This window comes from Mytilus californianus, unplaced genomic scaffold, assembly GCF_021869535.1.
Source record: "Mytilus californianus isolate M0D057914Y unplaced genomic scaffold, xbMytCali1.0.p SCAF_6, whole genome shotgun sequence".
NCBI classification, from domain to species: Eukaryota; Metazoa; Mollusca; class Bivalvia; order Mytilida; family Mytilidae; genus Mytilus; species Mytilus californianus.
Window position 1 is genome coordinate 102,857,605 of NW_026262712.1, and position 16,826 is coordinate 102,874,430.

At 32.0% G+C, this 16,826-nt stretch overlaps 1 long non-coding RNA gene across 1 annotated transcript; it reads left to right on the plus strand.

Annotated features, from left to right (window-relative positions):
• The first annotated feature begins 341 nt into the window (after window positions 1–341).
• Window positions 342–1,666, plus strand: LOC127706270 (uncharacterized). Its single transcript, XR_007984349.1, has 2 exons — window positions 342–718; window positions 768–1,666. It is a non-coding gene; the product is annotated as an uncharacterized LOC127706270 (long non-coding RNA).
• Window positions 1,667–16,826: the final 15,160 nt, after the last annotated feature.

Sequence of the window (16,826 nt, forward strand, 5' to 3'; positions counted from 1 at the left end):
CCGATTAGCAAAACAATATCTAAAAAATAAATAAATAAAACGCCCAAAATAAGTTGAATCCTTTAATAGGTTGTTGTCAACATTTTTTTTTTATCCATTTTTGCTTTTATGGCAACTATTATACCAGTCTGAGATACAAATAAACTTGAAACAGCAAATGTTGACACGTAGACGAGACAGTCGTCATTGTTCGCTTCATTATATGAGTTATTGGGCACTTAATGAAGATCGTTTTTCTGTTCTTATCCTCTCTCCTTGTAACGAAGTCGGTGGTTGATTAAATAATTGTATTATGTAATTACAAAGTCAAGAAAGATTCTAAAGTTCAAATGTTTGATTGTTCACAAACTGTCTTTAAAGTTGAATTGTTCGAATGTTCATATCGTCACATGGACACGTGATCGTATAGTGGTATAACTGTTCGGTCCTGACTGAGTAATTCGGATGGGTAGTGAATTAATTCCAGCCTACCCACAAGGGGGGAGACCTTGGCGGAATCTCCTGTTGGAATCTATCTGTACGAATATATCCTTCGAGTCCAAAGCTGGATCTTATATAGTTCAGAGGGGTCATCCATCGTTACACAATGGCCCATAGCTGTTGACAGTCTGCGAAGTAGTCTAGCTGTTGAATAATACTTGTCTGAGGTTAATTGTCGGACAATGCAATTAACCTCTGCAGGCTACATGTTAGTTAACAGTGGACATTGTCATTAATTGTCTGCAGGGCCTTATGTTCTATAATATTCGTGTACATTGTTATTAAAGTGTCTAAAGGATAAATGTAATTGTTTCAGTTACGTTATATTTGAATACACCTTGATAATTATTGTTATGTCACACATTGTGTTACAAATGCCTTTCATCGCAATAAGAACGAAAGTTCGGTAAAATACGAGAATCTTCCTTAATTTATTCTATTTTAAATTCAGTAGTTCCTTGTTAAGTTTTCGGTAACCATCACCACACATCTATAGTTCATAAAATTCGGCAAGTCCAACATCTGGATACATAGAGTTCATATGATTCATAAAGTTCAATATTTGGGTATATATTGTGCATACTTTTTCCCGTCACCATCATAGCATATTGTTCCTCTACTACTTTGTACAAGTGTCGGTCATCATCTGCTAGTGGATCCGGTCATCAACGTTGTAAGGTTTACCATCTAGTTCCATTACTAAGTTGTTGACGTATCTATCTCTAGGTAAATCTTTCTCAAGAGACTATTAACATCGGTCTCCGGTTAAGTTTCGTCCCTGATCAATGGCGCAGAGGAAGACATCTCTCTGGAAGCAGTAACATCTGTTCCAACCAATTGCGTTGACACCATTTTGTACCCGTTGTTCGTGGCATTAGAACCAGAACTCGCACTTTTCTTTTTGGCTAACCAAGATATATTCTTAATAATTTAACAGTACAAAATATGGCTATTCAAATGAAGATTGCACCTAACCCACTGATAAACTTATCCCAATTCGGAAAAACTAAAATTTGTTTACTTCTTTTTTATTTATCAATCGTTTGTTCAGTCGCCTTTAGTTCACTGGGTTATCCAAGCCTAGCAAAGTTTAATAAAACAATTTCTAGATAAAATCAATACGTTCTCTTAAATATCGAATTATCTGGTAAAAAAAAAAAAAAAAAAAAAAACAAAAGGGGAAAAACTGTTGTATACAACTTCTACAATTTTGAGAATCCTACATAATAAAAACAAAGATATGTTTATTTACACAAGACATAAGAACATATTTACAAATTTACAATCAAATAAGTTCAATTGGATCATTTTATATAACCACTACACCTTCATGATACCTATAAAAAAAATTACTAAAAATTATATGTGTTACTTTGTTACCAATTGTAATACTTTTACATCTTTAACTTTAGTTTCTCATTAATTAATCTTAATGCTAAATATAGTCCACAAATTTATTCTCATCACTCTTAAAAATATTTAAGATTACATTGATAAAATTTAACTACGTCTTGCGCAATTTGTTACTGACTCTATATTTCCTATTTGACAACAACACCTTGTTGCGAAAAAAAAAATGCCTTTCTCCTTAATCTATTACATTTTTCCAAAACAATTTTATAGTTTCTTCATCATAATCTTTCCTTTCTTTTTTATATATATCATTTTAATTTGCTTTAAAACATCAGCAACCTACTGCCTATCTTTTTTATACATTTCATTATGACTGAATGTATATATGTTGAAATTTTATTCATTCTATTTTTTTTTTTAAACTTGATTTACTTCTTAAAAACCAAAACAATTTAATGTTTGTTCTATGCTTATTTATGAACAAAACCCATTGTTTAGACTCATTTTTTGTTTTACTACTAAATTAATTATTTTCTTATTCTTATTTTAATTTCTGATAATTATCCTCATAATTGTTTTTAAAAAAAACCAATTTTATTTTAATGCTAGTTTTCCTTTAATATCAATTATCTATTTCACTTAAAGTTTGTCATTAGTCATGAAGTTCATGTGTCTCTCATTTTTTACAAATATCAATCTACCACAAAAATATTGTAAATCCCTTAGGGCAAAACATATCAACATTTATCTTTAATTTGCTATTTTCTGAAGATACTTCTCTTTATCTATTAACATTTATTTTATGTAAATAAGGCGTAATCTAACACCATAAAACAACTTGCACCATTTAATTACTTAACATCACTTATGTTAATCATCCGAAGAAGGGGTTGGAATCTAAATTTATAGACTATTTGTTTTCTCTAAACAAACGTGCATACACACTACCCAACTGCGTAAACCATAATCGTCAATGGCTATAACATCGCAAACATATGAACCCACAATGTACCCTTAACTTCAACTACCAAAGGTTCTAAATCAACCTTCATATATACCGGTGCTCTACTAATTTTACGTAAGATATATATTTTCTAGAATAATTGAATGTATCTTCAAGAAAACAACCCATAATATAAATGCTATAGTATCAGACATTTTAGTTTTTTACATATTTACTCTAAACGAAAAACTAGCTTCTTCAAACTTAAAAAAAAGTTTTATTTTTAAGAATCATACTTATTATATATATATAACATATCCTGTCTATTAAATAATTGCATATTAAAATAACTAAAAAAATATCTTCAATTGTTTTAAGAATATGTGTATTCATAATTCTTAAATTGACGTACAATATCTAAAATACTAATAAAAAATTTCGTGCGAACCCCAGCTCGTGAACACACTTCTGATTTTAAGCCTTTTAAATATACGGCCTCACTCCCTTTAAAATTAAGAACTGTACTTAACGTGTGCCATCCCTTGGAAAGCCATTTCTACTTTTTGCGCTGACATAGAAATATCTTGATTGTCCATATAGAAAAAATGAAAGTAACTTAGTTCTTACGTTTTATATTCCTTTGCGTTGTTTTAGCCTATCCAAGTCGATCCTGGTCTAAACGACATCAATTTTACGACTTGTAACGAAATCGGTGGTTGATTAAATAATTTTATTATGTAATTACAAAGTCAAGAAAGATTCTAAAGTTCAAATGTTCGATTGTTCACAAACTGTCTTTAAAGTTGAATTGTTCGAATGTTCATATCGTCACATGGACACGTGATCGTATAGTGGTATAACTGTTCGGTCCTGACTGAGTAATTCGGATGGTTAGTGAATTAATTCCAGCCTACCCACAAGGGGGGAGACCTTGGCGGAATCTCCTGTTTGAATCTATCTGTACGAATATATCCTTCGAGTCCAAAGCTGGATCTTATATAGTTCAGAGGGGTCATCCATCGTTACACAATGGCCCATAGCTGTTGGCAGTCTGCGAAGTAGTCTAGCTGTTGAATAATACTTGTCTGAGGTTAATTGTCGGACAATGCAATTAACCTCTGCAGGCTACATGTTAGTTAACAGTGGACATTGTCATTAATTGTCTGCAGGGCCTTATGTTCTATAATATTCGTGTACATTGTTATTAAAGTGTCTAAAGGATAAATGTAATTGTTTCAGTTACGTTATATTTGAATACACCTTGATAATTATTGTTATGTCACACATTGTGTTACATCCTATAAGTTTTGCTAAAGGATACAATGTAACACCTGATGTATACCACGACAACGTTTTCGTAATGTTTAAAAAAAAAGATTAAATGCAAAGAGAAAAAGGATGGAAAAAAGATTTACTCTTAAAAATTCATACTGAAATAAATATGAAATATAAAAATTTGAAAACTGTTTTAGACGATTATTTATTGATTTATTGATTGTTGGTTGCTTAACGTCCAGTGGCAAATATTTCATGAATGTTCAGGACGAAAACAAGTTAACAATAAATACAATAGGTAGGTTTTGTAATAATAGAGGCCATCTGGGATGATGGTCGGGGAAATTTGGACTGCCACTGGACAATGAGGATATATTGGATAGGGACAGAAATTTTGCTTTGCAACAGGCCACCTACGGACCCCTCAAAGAGTTGTTGCAAGGGTTCTTAACGTGCAAAGAGCGTGGCTTTTTCTGTACACGAGGCATCGGATTTAACGTTCCCAATCTGACCGGACGTGGCTGCAAACTTGATACATCCCGCACAGCCAAACAGACGGCCCACTTTGGCGAGCGTTTTACTGCCGGTCGGAAAAAGATCAAGTGACCATATTTCTATTCCCCAGTCACCCTTGGGTTACGATTATTTACTGCAACCAAATGATTATACGTCACTAAATGAAGCTGATTAATCAATTGCTCCTTTTATGTCCAGTGGCAAATATGTCATGCATATTTACGACGAGATGCAAAGTGGATCAACCTGAGGCAAATGATTACAATTTTAAAGTGGCACTTTTTACAATAAGGCAGGGCGTTCGCTTGAAGTAAAACGTATGCCGTAATAGAATACAGTTGAATCATGATCGAAATCGTAAGCTAATCTATTAGCCCTCCTTCCCTCTTTTTTCTCCACGGTAGACGAATGCCAAAAAACAAAACGTCATGAATTTACAAACAATACCGGCCACTATAAGTTAATGAGATATGGACTTTTTATTTAAATAAATTCCTATTGTAGCCAACATCTCTCGTTTCGGGACAGGTTAGTATTTCCACCGAATGATTATTGAATGGAGATATTAAAGCAACCAAAAGCCCTTTGAATCACAAATTTTCTAAAATTGTAAATTATGGTATTTTGCTGAGTGTTATTTCCCGATCCTATTTCGGAGCCCCTGATTTTAAGAGGGCGTATCTAATTAGTCATGCCCGATTAACTGTTGGTAAATTGAACCTCAACTTAAAGACCTACACAGGGTATTTAAGTTCTTAGAATATAGCAAAGTGCTCTCGTCCAATGACATTGTAGAATTTGGTGATCCTTAACTGTGAAGAATGAATGTAAAACATGTTCTTAGTAAGGGATTATCCTATTGTTTAGACCTATTTACAGTTCAAAACAAAGAATTTCTATAAATTAGTTACAACTGCCCGAAGCACATTTATTAGGATTATTGATTGAAAGCTTAATTTTGAAACAAACAAAAATAATCAAAATAAGTTTGAAGTTTACTTGTGCAGTACAATTGATACCGTTTGTGTTATTATGTGAATATTTAGAACTTTCAAATTACAAAAAAAAAGCAATATCAAAGCAATGTTAACAAGAAGAAAAAGAAAAAAAAAGAAACTTTAAAATTAAACATAACCTAAATCTTTAGCTATTATGCTTATCAAAACTAAGATTTCTGTATTCGCAGTAAGAATAGTCATTTACAATATACCGATATATACAGGAAATTGAATTTACTTTTGAATTTTCTATAAAAAGCATTTTCTTTGAACATTTAAATTTTAGTTAATTAAGTAGTATTTGATGTAAAGAGCTGGAATTAAATTAGCTGTGGAATACAATTTAGTGTGATTTTGAAATTATTAAATTGAACTGTAAATAAACAAAAAGACAATTCCTCATAAAAACCTTGGAGTAAAATATTAAGTATAAGTATAATAGTCCAAGCTAAAACATAATTTACACACATACCCACAATTATGAAACTTATACAATTTCTAGCATTTCAAAGTAACGTTGTGTCATCTTATGTTTATAACACAATTTATTAAAATTTCCCAAATTAAAAGTAAGTCCTTACATCACTAAAACCAATACATAAATGAAATGCCTAAAAGATAAGTCATCCATTAATTATAAACATTGCACTGACAATGAAACAAATTCTTGAATAAAACCAATCAAGAGATCATTTGAGCCTTGAGCACTTTACAATATTCTAAGTTTGTAAGAGAATGACGCTAACGCTCGTATTTTATCATGAAGAAAGGGATTATCATTCTCTTACATATACGAGGTACAATAAGTATAATATTTCCCGATCCTATTTCGGAGCCCCTGATTTTAAGAGGGCGTATCTAATTAGTCATGCCCGATTAACATTTAGTTAATTGAACCTCAACTTAAAGACCTACACAGGGTATTTAAATTCGAGGTACAATAAGTAGACAATAGAAATCCTTTGTGTAATGAGATCGTCCCAGGTATCTTAGATAATTATTTTGCGTTGAATAACAATGAAAAATGCACGAGCAGGTTTGTAAGCAATTAAAAACACGTATTAAAGTCAACATTTTGGTATTGATTAAACACGGATTATCTCGTGCCAATAATCATTTTGTTGCTTACACTATTAGGTCATTAACAAGGACAGAGGTCACTCAAAACATTTCTCTTGTTTGCTTGTTGTGTGGTTGATTTATTTTTTGTGAATAGCCAGCTAACTTTGTAGATTGTCACTTTGTTCGGAGAAATCTGTTTTGTGTCGTTTTTTCAAAACTTTAAACTTTTTATTGAATAAATATTTTGTTATAATTGTAGTATAAGAATCAAATCAGTCGGTTTTGTTTTACATCCGGAATATGGCACATCAAAAGTCTTGTATGATGTTTTCGACCTAAGTCCCTCTCGGTTGGAACGACAACAAAAATATACCACCGTTCGTGCAACAAGAAATAACCAGATATAACAGACAGCAACCAACGAAAACCACTTAATTGCAGGCTCCTGATTTTGGACAGACATATACAGAATTTGGAAGGGTTAAACATGTTTGTTATCCTTCAACCCTCCCCTGACCTAGACAATGGTTTAACAACAAAGCATAAGAAAAATCTGCTGAAAAACAGTTTGAAATGGCTTGACTTATCAAATCGGTATGAAGCACAAAAAAAAAACTAACATGAAGCACAAAAAAACCAACATGAAGACAAAAAACACAAAGTACCGTTATATAATAGTACTCGCCGTTAGGGTAGAACATTTTATATTCTGAAGAAAGGGATGGAATGTTTATTTTCACTTTTGTAAACATTCATATCCTCAAGTATCCTGCATTTCATGTTGCAGAGTTCATTCTCACCCTGTCTTGTGCAAAGTCAATTATTTCAGTTCATACCAGGCCAAGTAATTAATTTTCAAAATCCTGATTCCCTCCCTCTTTTCGAAATCAAATGGGTGTTCCCTTACTGAAAACTAATGAAAGGACGTCATCAATAGTCTGAGAAAAGTATGATCATAAACATCATTACCGTAAAAATTAGCTTTTGTTTTAAATCAGGCCGTTAGTTTTTTTTTTCAAATGAATTCTTTCATTTTTTTCATAACTGGCCTTTTTATACATTGTACCCGACCATACGGTATGATTTTTTTACATTGTCGAAGGCCGTACGGTTGCCCATAATTGCTTGCTTCCACATCTCCTATTTGTTATATTATACAACAAGTATTACATAAAATAAGCACTATCAATGTTCCATGTAAATGAAGTAAAGTCAGATGAACTCTGCCACAAAATCATGTACGTAATAGTTATCCCATGAGGACGCGGTTTGTCAGTAATAGTTATCCCATGAGGACGCGGTGTGTCAGTGTAAGATCACCCCGATGGCCGGAGGCCAGAGGGTGATCTAGCACTGACACACAAAGTCCGAATGGGATAACTATATTACATCCCAGCTGTTAGAGGTTAGACGAAAAACCATTTACAATTCATAAAATCTAGTTTAGAACGTTACACAACCATTATATATATACTTTATATATTACTATATAATATATACCCTGCATGACCCCCGAACACGATGTTTAAATATGAAACCATGTCACACCTCGCCCCACTGGCCAATCGGCCCACACTAAATCGCCACTTTCTAAAAAATCGCCCCACTCTTGTTTACCAACTCACCCCACTCTTGTTTACCAACTCGCTCCACTTATGAAAAAGGATAAAATCCCATTGAACAACCAGTCTGACAACTCGCCTTATTTATGAAAAGGGTTAAAATCACACTGAATAAAGGTCTGCCAACTCGCCCCATTTATGAAAATATATTGCTTCCTTTTAATATGTTAAATTACTGAAAGTTGGTATCGAGTCGTCCTGGTGTAGGGGTATGTGTTGTGGGTTTATATGTCAAAGGTCTTGAGTTCGAATCCAAGCATAGACAATGGATGTTGTTCTACATAAATTTTGAAAGTGTGTCTTTTCTCAATAAATATTTTTAAGTTTTATTGTAGATTAGGCATTCCCGCCAAAATGTTTCAAAACAAAGGAAAGCATGCAACACAAAGAAACTCAAGCTGGGGTGATCTGGTAGGGATGATCCGGCTCAGATCACCCCTGGTAGAACAAAGGAGCTGGGATGTAAACCTTGTTACCATTCCATACACCAAATATATTTAACCCACTACTATCTGAGACTGTACGGACTTGATCACTGAAACCTAACCTTGTTCACTGATCCGTGAAATTAAGTCGAGGTCAGGTTCAGAATCAGATTCAATATTTTATTAAAGTTTCACCATATACAACATAGTTAAAACAAGATACAATTATATAATTAAATATACAGTAAACATATTTAAAACAATTCAATATATGTATGTGCCATTCTTAAAAGAATTATTTATGAGAGACTATTAAAATACACATCTATACTAATTCATTTTATAAAATACTACAAATAGTTAATGATATAAAGTACTGTTTCTCCTTGTTAAAATGTTATTGCAGGTTTTGGCAACAATATTACACATATTGCTATTTTTAAACATATATATAAATTTGTCTTCATCAGACAAGTTTAAAAACATATCATTATGACACAATATATCAGTAAACAGAGCATGTCTTAGATCTTCATACAAGGGACAATTTAAAAGTACATGTTTTTCATCCTCTAAAATATTGCAGTTCAAACAGACTCTTTCGTCTAGATTTTTCTTTTCATATCGACCAGCTTCAATTTTTAATGGTGCTACACCACATCTAAATTTTGAAAAAGCACTACGATGACGCAATGGCATTTTCTGTAGTAAATATTGTTCAGTGTTATAAGTATGTTTAAAGAGCTTATATGTTCTCAGTTTACAACCAGTACTATATGAAATAATTCTTGTACACCAGTCTTTTTTATATTTATCAAACATTTTCTCTTCTAACTGAGATATACTATAACTATCAAGAACATTTTCATTTATTTTAAAATATCTTTCAAAATCAAAAGATTTTAATATCTCCATAACTTTGTAACACCAATTTTTCAATTTACAACTGCCTTTCATCACTGACCATTTAAAAAATTTATAATTAATTCTATTGTTGTCCATTTTTGTATCATCTGGACCAGTGTCTAAAAATATTTGTCCACTGTTTAACACATGGTGGCTTCCAGCCCATATCACATGACACTGCATCGTTAGGGGTATATTTACCCACACCCATGTAGAAACGCATAGCGCGATTCTGTCCTGCCATAATGCAAGAGTAATCTCTCGTGCCCCAGATCGATGAGCCATATTTTATGACTGACCAAACCATCGTATCAAATAGCTTTGTGTAGATATTGTGCTGAAAACCACCATGTGCTTTACATTTAACAATAAGTAAACATAATGCCCTACTTGCTGACCTGGCTACAGCTTTTGCCATTCATTGGTAGTCTAAAAATTCGGTTAACAATAAACCTAAGTATTGGTAACTTGAAACATACTCAATGTTTACATCATTTAAACTGAACTGAAAATCTGATCTGGCTACAGAAAAATGTATAAAATTTGATTTTCTTAAATTTACTTTTAAACTATGATGATTACACCATACATTTAAAACATCTAATAATTTTTGTAAATCCTCATTATTTTCTGCTAATAAAACTATGTCATCGGCATACAGCAAGATAGATAATTTTTCGCCATTAATATTAATACCAATGTCTAACAACTTAATATCATCAATTAAATCATTAATACATATATTAAACATTACTGTTGACAATACACAACCTTGTTTTAAACCAGTATTAAAACAGAACCATTCAGTCATGTTACCATTTAATCTGACACTACATTCTACATTCGAATAAATAGCCTTTAAAGCATATATAAATTTTGTACTAACACCAAGTTTTTCTAATTTATTAAATAACAAAACTATCAATAGAATCATAAGCTTTCTTAAAGTCAATGAAAGATACAAATGTTGACAGCTTACATTTTTTCCTAGTTTCAATAACAGATGTTAATGTACTGATATGATCAATTGTACTTCTACCTTTAATAAACCCATTTTGTTCATCATTTATTATCTCCCTTTCGTCTAACCACTCATTGTTAACCTTTTATTTAAAACTCCACAATATAGTTTATATGCACAAGGTGCTAAGGTAATACCTCTGTATGATAAAGGATCTCTAGGATCTGTAGTTGAACATTTAGGTATATGAGTAATAATACCTTTATTCCACATATTTGGAACTTTGCCAAATTTAAAACAAATATTAAACAATTTAGTTAAATAACTGTATAATTTTTGCATAACTCTTCCTGAATACAATCTACACCTGGGATTTTCCCATTCTTGGCTGCCATAGCTACCTTATAAACTTCATCAAAAGATATATAAGCATCTTAATCATTACATACAGTATCATTCTTTACAATTAACTTTTCAACACCATAATTCTTATTGTTATCTGGATTGGAATTCAACAAACCATGAAAACTGTCTTTCCATTTTTGTAAAACATCGTCCATATTATTTGTAACAGATCCATACTTCGCAACACCTCATTTGGAATTTTCGATTGTCTTTCATTACCAATAACAATATTGCCTATTTTACGCCAAAATTGTCTTGGATCATTTTTGTTTTTTACAAGTTCCTCTTGACAACTGTGCCAATACTGTCGTTTACTTTGTTGGACTAGTTTATCAAATTCTTTTCGCTTACTAACATAAATTTGTCGTAAATATGTGTTACTGTTTATTTTGGTACAGTGTAAATATTGTCTTTCTGCCAGGCATACCTGATTCCATTTTACAGTTAGTTCATCGGTCCACCATCGTTTTTTAAAACGGCGCTTTTTGTTATTTACACTGTTCATATTTTTTATCTTTTTGTCCAATTTAACATTCATCTCATTATGCATAATATTAACAAAATCATTATATATATTATCTAATTCAACTTGAATTCCGTTACAGCTTTCTATATTAGCAATGCATGAATTGATAAGATTAATACTATTTTCATCATTCATCCATGTATCAGGAATATTTTTCACATTATAAACAACATGATTACTTCTATTATCACAACTATTTTTTTTTATAAAGTTTATAAACTTTGCTTATTGATATTTTCACATACTGCACTTTCCAATTCCCAGCATAAAACTGAATGATCCGGGATGTGTTTTGGCTCTATTGGTCCTGTTGTTAAACTTTTATTTACTAACTCACTTGCACGAATGACTTCAAATTTTTTAAAACTATTTATATTTTCAAATGGGGCGATACTATAATTAACTACTGATGATCCTCTTGTTGATACATATGTGTAGTCGTTGCTAATATGATTACGACCATTCAATACACAACAATTAACATTGGATAAAAATTCACAAAAAATTTCTCCATAGCTATTTGCCTTAAAATCAACAACTTCACTCTCTGGCAAATTATCTACCCCTGGAATATAATCCTCTATATCTCCAATCCGGCTGTTAAAATCACCACACATATAAAAAGGACATCCATTCGGAATAGAGTATATTTGAGACATAAGTGTATCAAAGAATTCATTAGCATTTGTTGAACGTACAGAAAATTCAGGTGGTAAATACACAACACTAACATAAAATTTATTGCTATCGTTGTTTTTTTCTACAAATTTTATCCAGATTATCCCGTCTGTTGAATCGTCTTCAACATCAATGTTGAAAGTAGATAGTAATTCCTCTTTCACTAATAGGCCAACCCCTCCTGAGCCTGTCTTTGCACGGGTGTGGATTAGCTTGCGGATATTGCCATACCATTTATAATTATCAATGCAAATACTATGATTCACCAAGTGTGTATCTACTATCCCTATCATATGAAGATCTAAGTTTTTCAAACATGCATCAATTAAAAAGTTTTTGTCACTATTTACATTCTTTGACCATCCATTTATGTTCCATAACCCGCATCGGTATTACCATGTCTTACCACGATTGGGGGCACACCATTGCTCTCAGGTCAGGTGAATCATGTCTGACGGTCATGTTAACCTTGCAAGGATACCATATATTAGTAACCAAATATAAAATCCTAGAACTTTCGTTTTGTATATAATCTTTAACTTCATGTCAATTGTAGGCCAATTTATATTCGATAAGTCATGTACATTACACTTGATATAAGTGTGTAAGATGGATTGATTAGCCTGCGGTTTCTAATTCTCATTTTGTTTTCATAACTTGTAACAGAAACCCTCCCCCTTTTTTCACCGTTTGCAGTTTGTTTTTTTTATTTCTGTAAAGCAAATATATACTCAGACCTGCTAGTTCAATCAATTCTGCGTTAATATTCGTCAGTTTTGGACCCAAGTGCTATTTGATGTGTTTCCACGTTCACCAAAAGAAAATTGGATATTTATCCAGTAAATCATGACGACCACCTTCTATCAAAAGACGGAAAAAATAACATTTTGGGAGGACAACTTATATATGTTAATATCTAAAAAAAACCACTGTAGACAATGACGACATCAATATTTCGACGAGGCTTTTTCTCCTCTTCCAATGATATAAAATATAGCCGTGTGTTATTCCGTTAACCCAAATAGATCAAATTTTTTGACTGGGCACACTACTAATAGCAACAAACGATAACCACTGAATTACAGATCAATTTAGAATTAAGGTGGCGTTACTTTCACTGTTCCAGAGTAATGTCCTTTTATAACTGGAAAAATCAGTAATTTTTCGGTTTCCGTTCACCGTTCACATGACTTACTTTACTTTGCCACAACCAAACTGAAATGTTATGAAACTTGTACTCATTATACTTATTACCACCAAAGACATATCTAATTCAACATGTCCTAATTAGGGTTGTATCATTTAAAAAAAATGTCATGTTTCTCACCAATTATGTAAATTAAAGCATACAATCTTTTAAATCTCTTTTAGGTATATTGTGTTTTATGGAATTAACCCCCCCCCCCCTCTTTCATAAATCATGGATCCAATCATTATACAAAAGAAGAATGTCCCATTTCTATTCTGTTTGAATTTTCAGTTGAGATTAGAAGAAAGATAAGAAATGATCAGATTTAGTTACATTGTATGTCTATCTAAAATTTCATATTTAAAAAAAAAATTCTCAAAGTTATGGTTGATTCCCTTACAATATGTTGTTCATTACTTTTGGGTTTTAAAAAGTTAAAACTAAGGTATACTTGTGAAAATTTTTTACAGAAAGACATGTTGCTGATTCATAAGCGAAAAGTTAAATTCATATAAGCATAATAATGTATAAATTAAACTTTATCAGACGAACATGTCTCATTTTAAAGGCAAATTTCAGCTATTTATTGCTCTACTTGGCTATGAAAAAAATTAAAACAAACTATCGCACCAACCTTGCACCAAAACGATTTTTTATCTGAAGTTTGATATGTATTAACTTGTCAAAATGTGAAAATTTTAAATTGGTGGAAGCATGGTGCGGTGGTCAAAATGTAGGAAAACCATCTCAATTTCTGTATTTTTGCAACCTTTTCCGATTATGACGTCATTTGTACCTATCATTGTGACGTCATTAAACATTTTTTTGTTAGATAAAATCAGTTTTTTTAAATCATTGACTCATATTCTATTAATTTATGTAGAAAAATTATCTGGGTTTAAATTTTTATTATTTTGTAAATCTGGGGCCATTTTAGGCTATTATAGCCCCTACTCCTTTGTATAGAACTACTGAGGATAGAAACATTCTTTATGTGATTATGATTATAGGGAGGATAATGTTGTAATTAATATAGTTTACAAATTTTCAGATAAATGTTAAAAACATTAATCAGTTAAAACTATCAAAACTAATAGTGAATATATACCTAAACATAAGCACATACTGTACACTTAATATTATACAATTATGCGCGCCTTTATGACGTCATTTACCAGATAGAGGGGGTCACCTGTATCCCTGCGCTATTAAAATTCATCAAGCGTTTTCGTGATCGTCACAATGCAGGATTAGTCCAGCCCTGTCAGTGACAACAAAAAAAAATTAAAAAATTGAAAATAAGTCACTGAGGCAGTGACAACAAAAAAAATTAAAAAATTGAAAATAAGTCACTGAGGCCAGGGCTGGACTAAATGCAGGATAAACTAGAAATAATGTTTGTTCCGTAAGTACTTAACCACAATTCCCTAATGACAGCAGTGTTGATAATCAATTATAAGAATTTAATTCGCCAAAGAATTTGTGCAATATAGCATCGTATTTTTTCAACCGCTCGCTCAATATGGGAAGGAAGTGACGATGCCCCTAAACGCACGCATGATGTTCACAAAAACCAAAGTTTTTGACAAAATTGAAACGAACTCGAAAGTGGTCTATTGCGTTATACGTAATAAACAATTATATTTGCAATGACATTAATATAACAATTTATGCATGGTGTGGTTATGGTTTTTTCCTAAAAAAGTATTCTGATCCCCAATTTGATGAAAACAAATATTCTGATCAAGCAGATGACTACAAAAATATTCTGAATCCAGATTTACCCCATGCTTTAGTTTTAATTTTGAAAAAAATAATTTGATTGATAGCGTCGAGAAACTAAAAACTAAAAACAAATCAATATTCGCGCTAAGCTCGATAAAAATTTTCTGACAAGCCCGATTTTTGGTGGGGTTCGTGTTGCTCAGTCTATTTTTCTATGTTGTGGTTTGTGCACTGTAGTTTCCCTACGTGGTCATTTTTCGTTTTTATTTTTTTGAAATTGTTTGTTTGTTTTCGACATGTTTTTGAGGGTCCATTTGGTATCCGTTGCCTCTCTCCAACAAAGCTGTTATGTTTTTTGCATATACCATATTTCAAAAAGACAAGTACCAAAGCTTTCAACAGTTTGGAATAGAGAAGAACGCAAGGACAAATTGAACATGTTAACATCAATCTAATTTTTTTTAATCAAACACCAAATTCACTTCTTTTCATTATACTCTACAGATAAATATAAATAAAAAGTTGTTGTTATGTGCCAATGAGACAACTCTCCATCCAAGTCACATTGTATACAAAGTTAACAATTATAGGTCAAAGTACGGCCTTCAACACGGAGCTTTTGCTCACACCGGACAGCAAGCTATTAAAGAGCATCAACATGACTAGTGTAAAATCATTCAAACAGGAAAATCAACGGTCTTTATAAATATGAAGATGTGGTATGAGTGCCAATGAGACAACTCTCCATCCAAGTCACATTGTATAAACAGTAAACCATTATAAGTTAAAGTACGTTTCTAATCTATATGAAAAAACAAGAAACGAGAAACACCTATGCACCACACCAACAAACAACAACCACTGAACAACAGGCTCCTGACTTAGGGCAGGTGCATAAATAAGCATACTTGTCATAATGATTGATAGCTTGTCAAATCGTTTGTCTGTTGTATTTTTTGCAATACGATTTTAAAAAGAACTAAAATATATCGAAAAGGCGGTGAAAAAAAATTGACTAATCGTCAAATTAGACGATTTCATTCATTTGGAGAATCAATGCTGTTTATGTCTGAATACAAACGCAAACAAGTTTTACCTTTCTAAAAAGGTGTGCACTGCTTCGCTCTATCCTAATTTAAGGTAATATGTGTGCATGTGGTTGTTGATTTGGTATTGGAAATGCGGTATTTTTAGATATTGATTGATATAAAATTGATGTCTTATACTTGGAATATCAATTTTTGTATATATATATTAAGATGAACTTTTCTGAAATTTTAAACTGGCGGCTGTTCAGTGTTGTGCGTTATACATCAATGCTTTTAACATTTCGTTTACTTTACTTGTTGAAAATTAAAACATTTACAAATAGACACGACTCTGGAGGTGTGCCTTAATTGGCAGAAGTTATAAAATACAGATAATGCATTTTTGTAAACATTGTATAGGAACATTGTTTAGCAAAACAAATCTTGCATATTGCAGATTAACAAAGCAAATAAACACGTATTAATAACTGATATTTCAATATTGAATTTCAGTGGTCAAAATATGCATAATAAAACGAACATGAATTAATGACAGTTGATCGGAACAGAAATACACATAGTTAATTTTTCGGCATTTGATGTCTTATCCTGAGACGAGAAAATTGTAATTCTTTATCTATTTAAGCCAATAGCTGTTGCTGTATCTCAACCGCATCATAAAGCAACCAATCAGAATCTATATGTGATAAGTTATTTCAAGATGTCGTGTATTT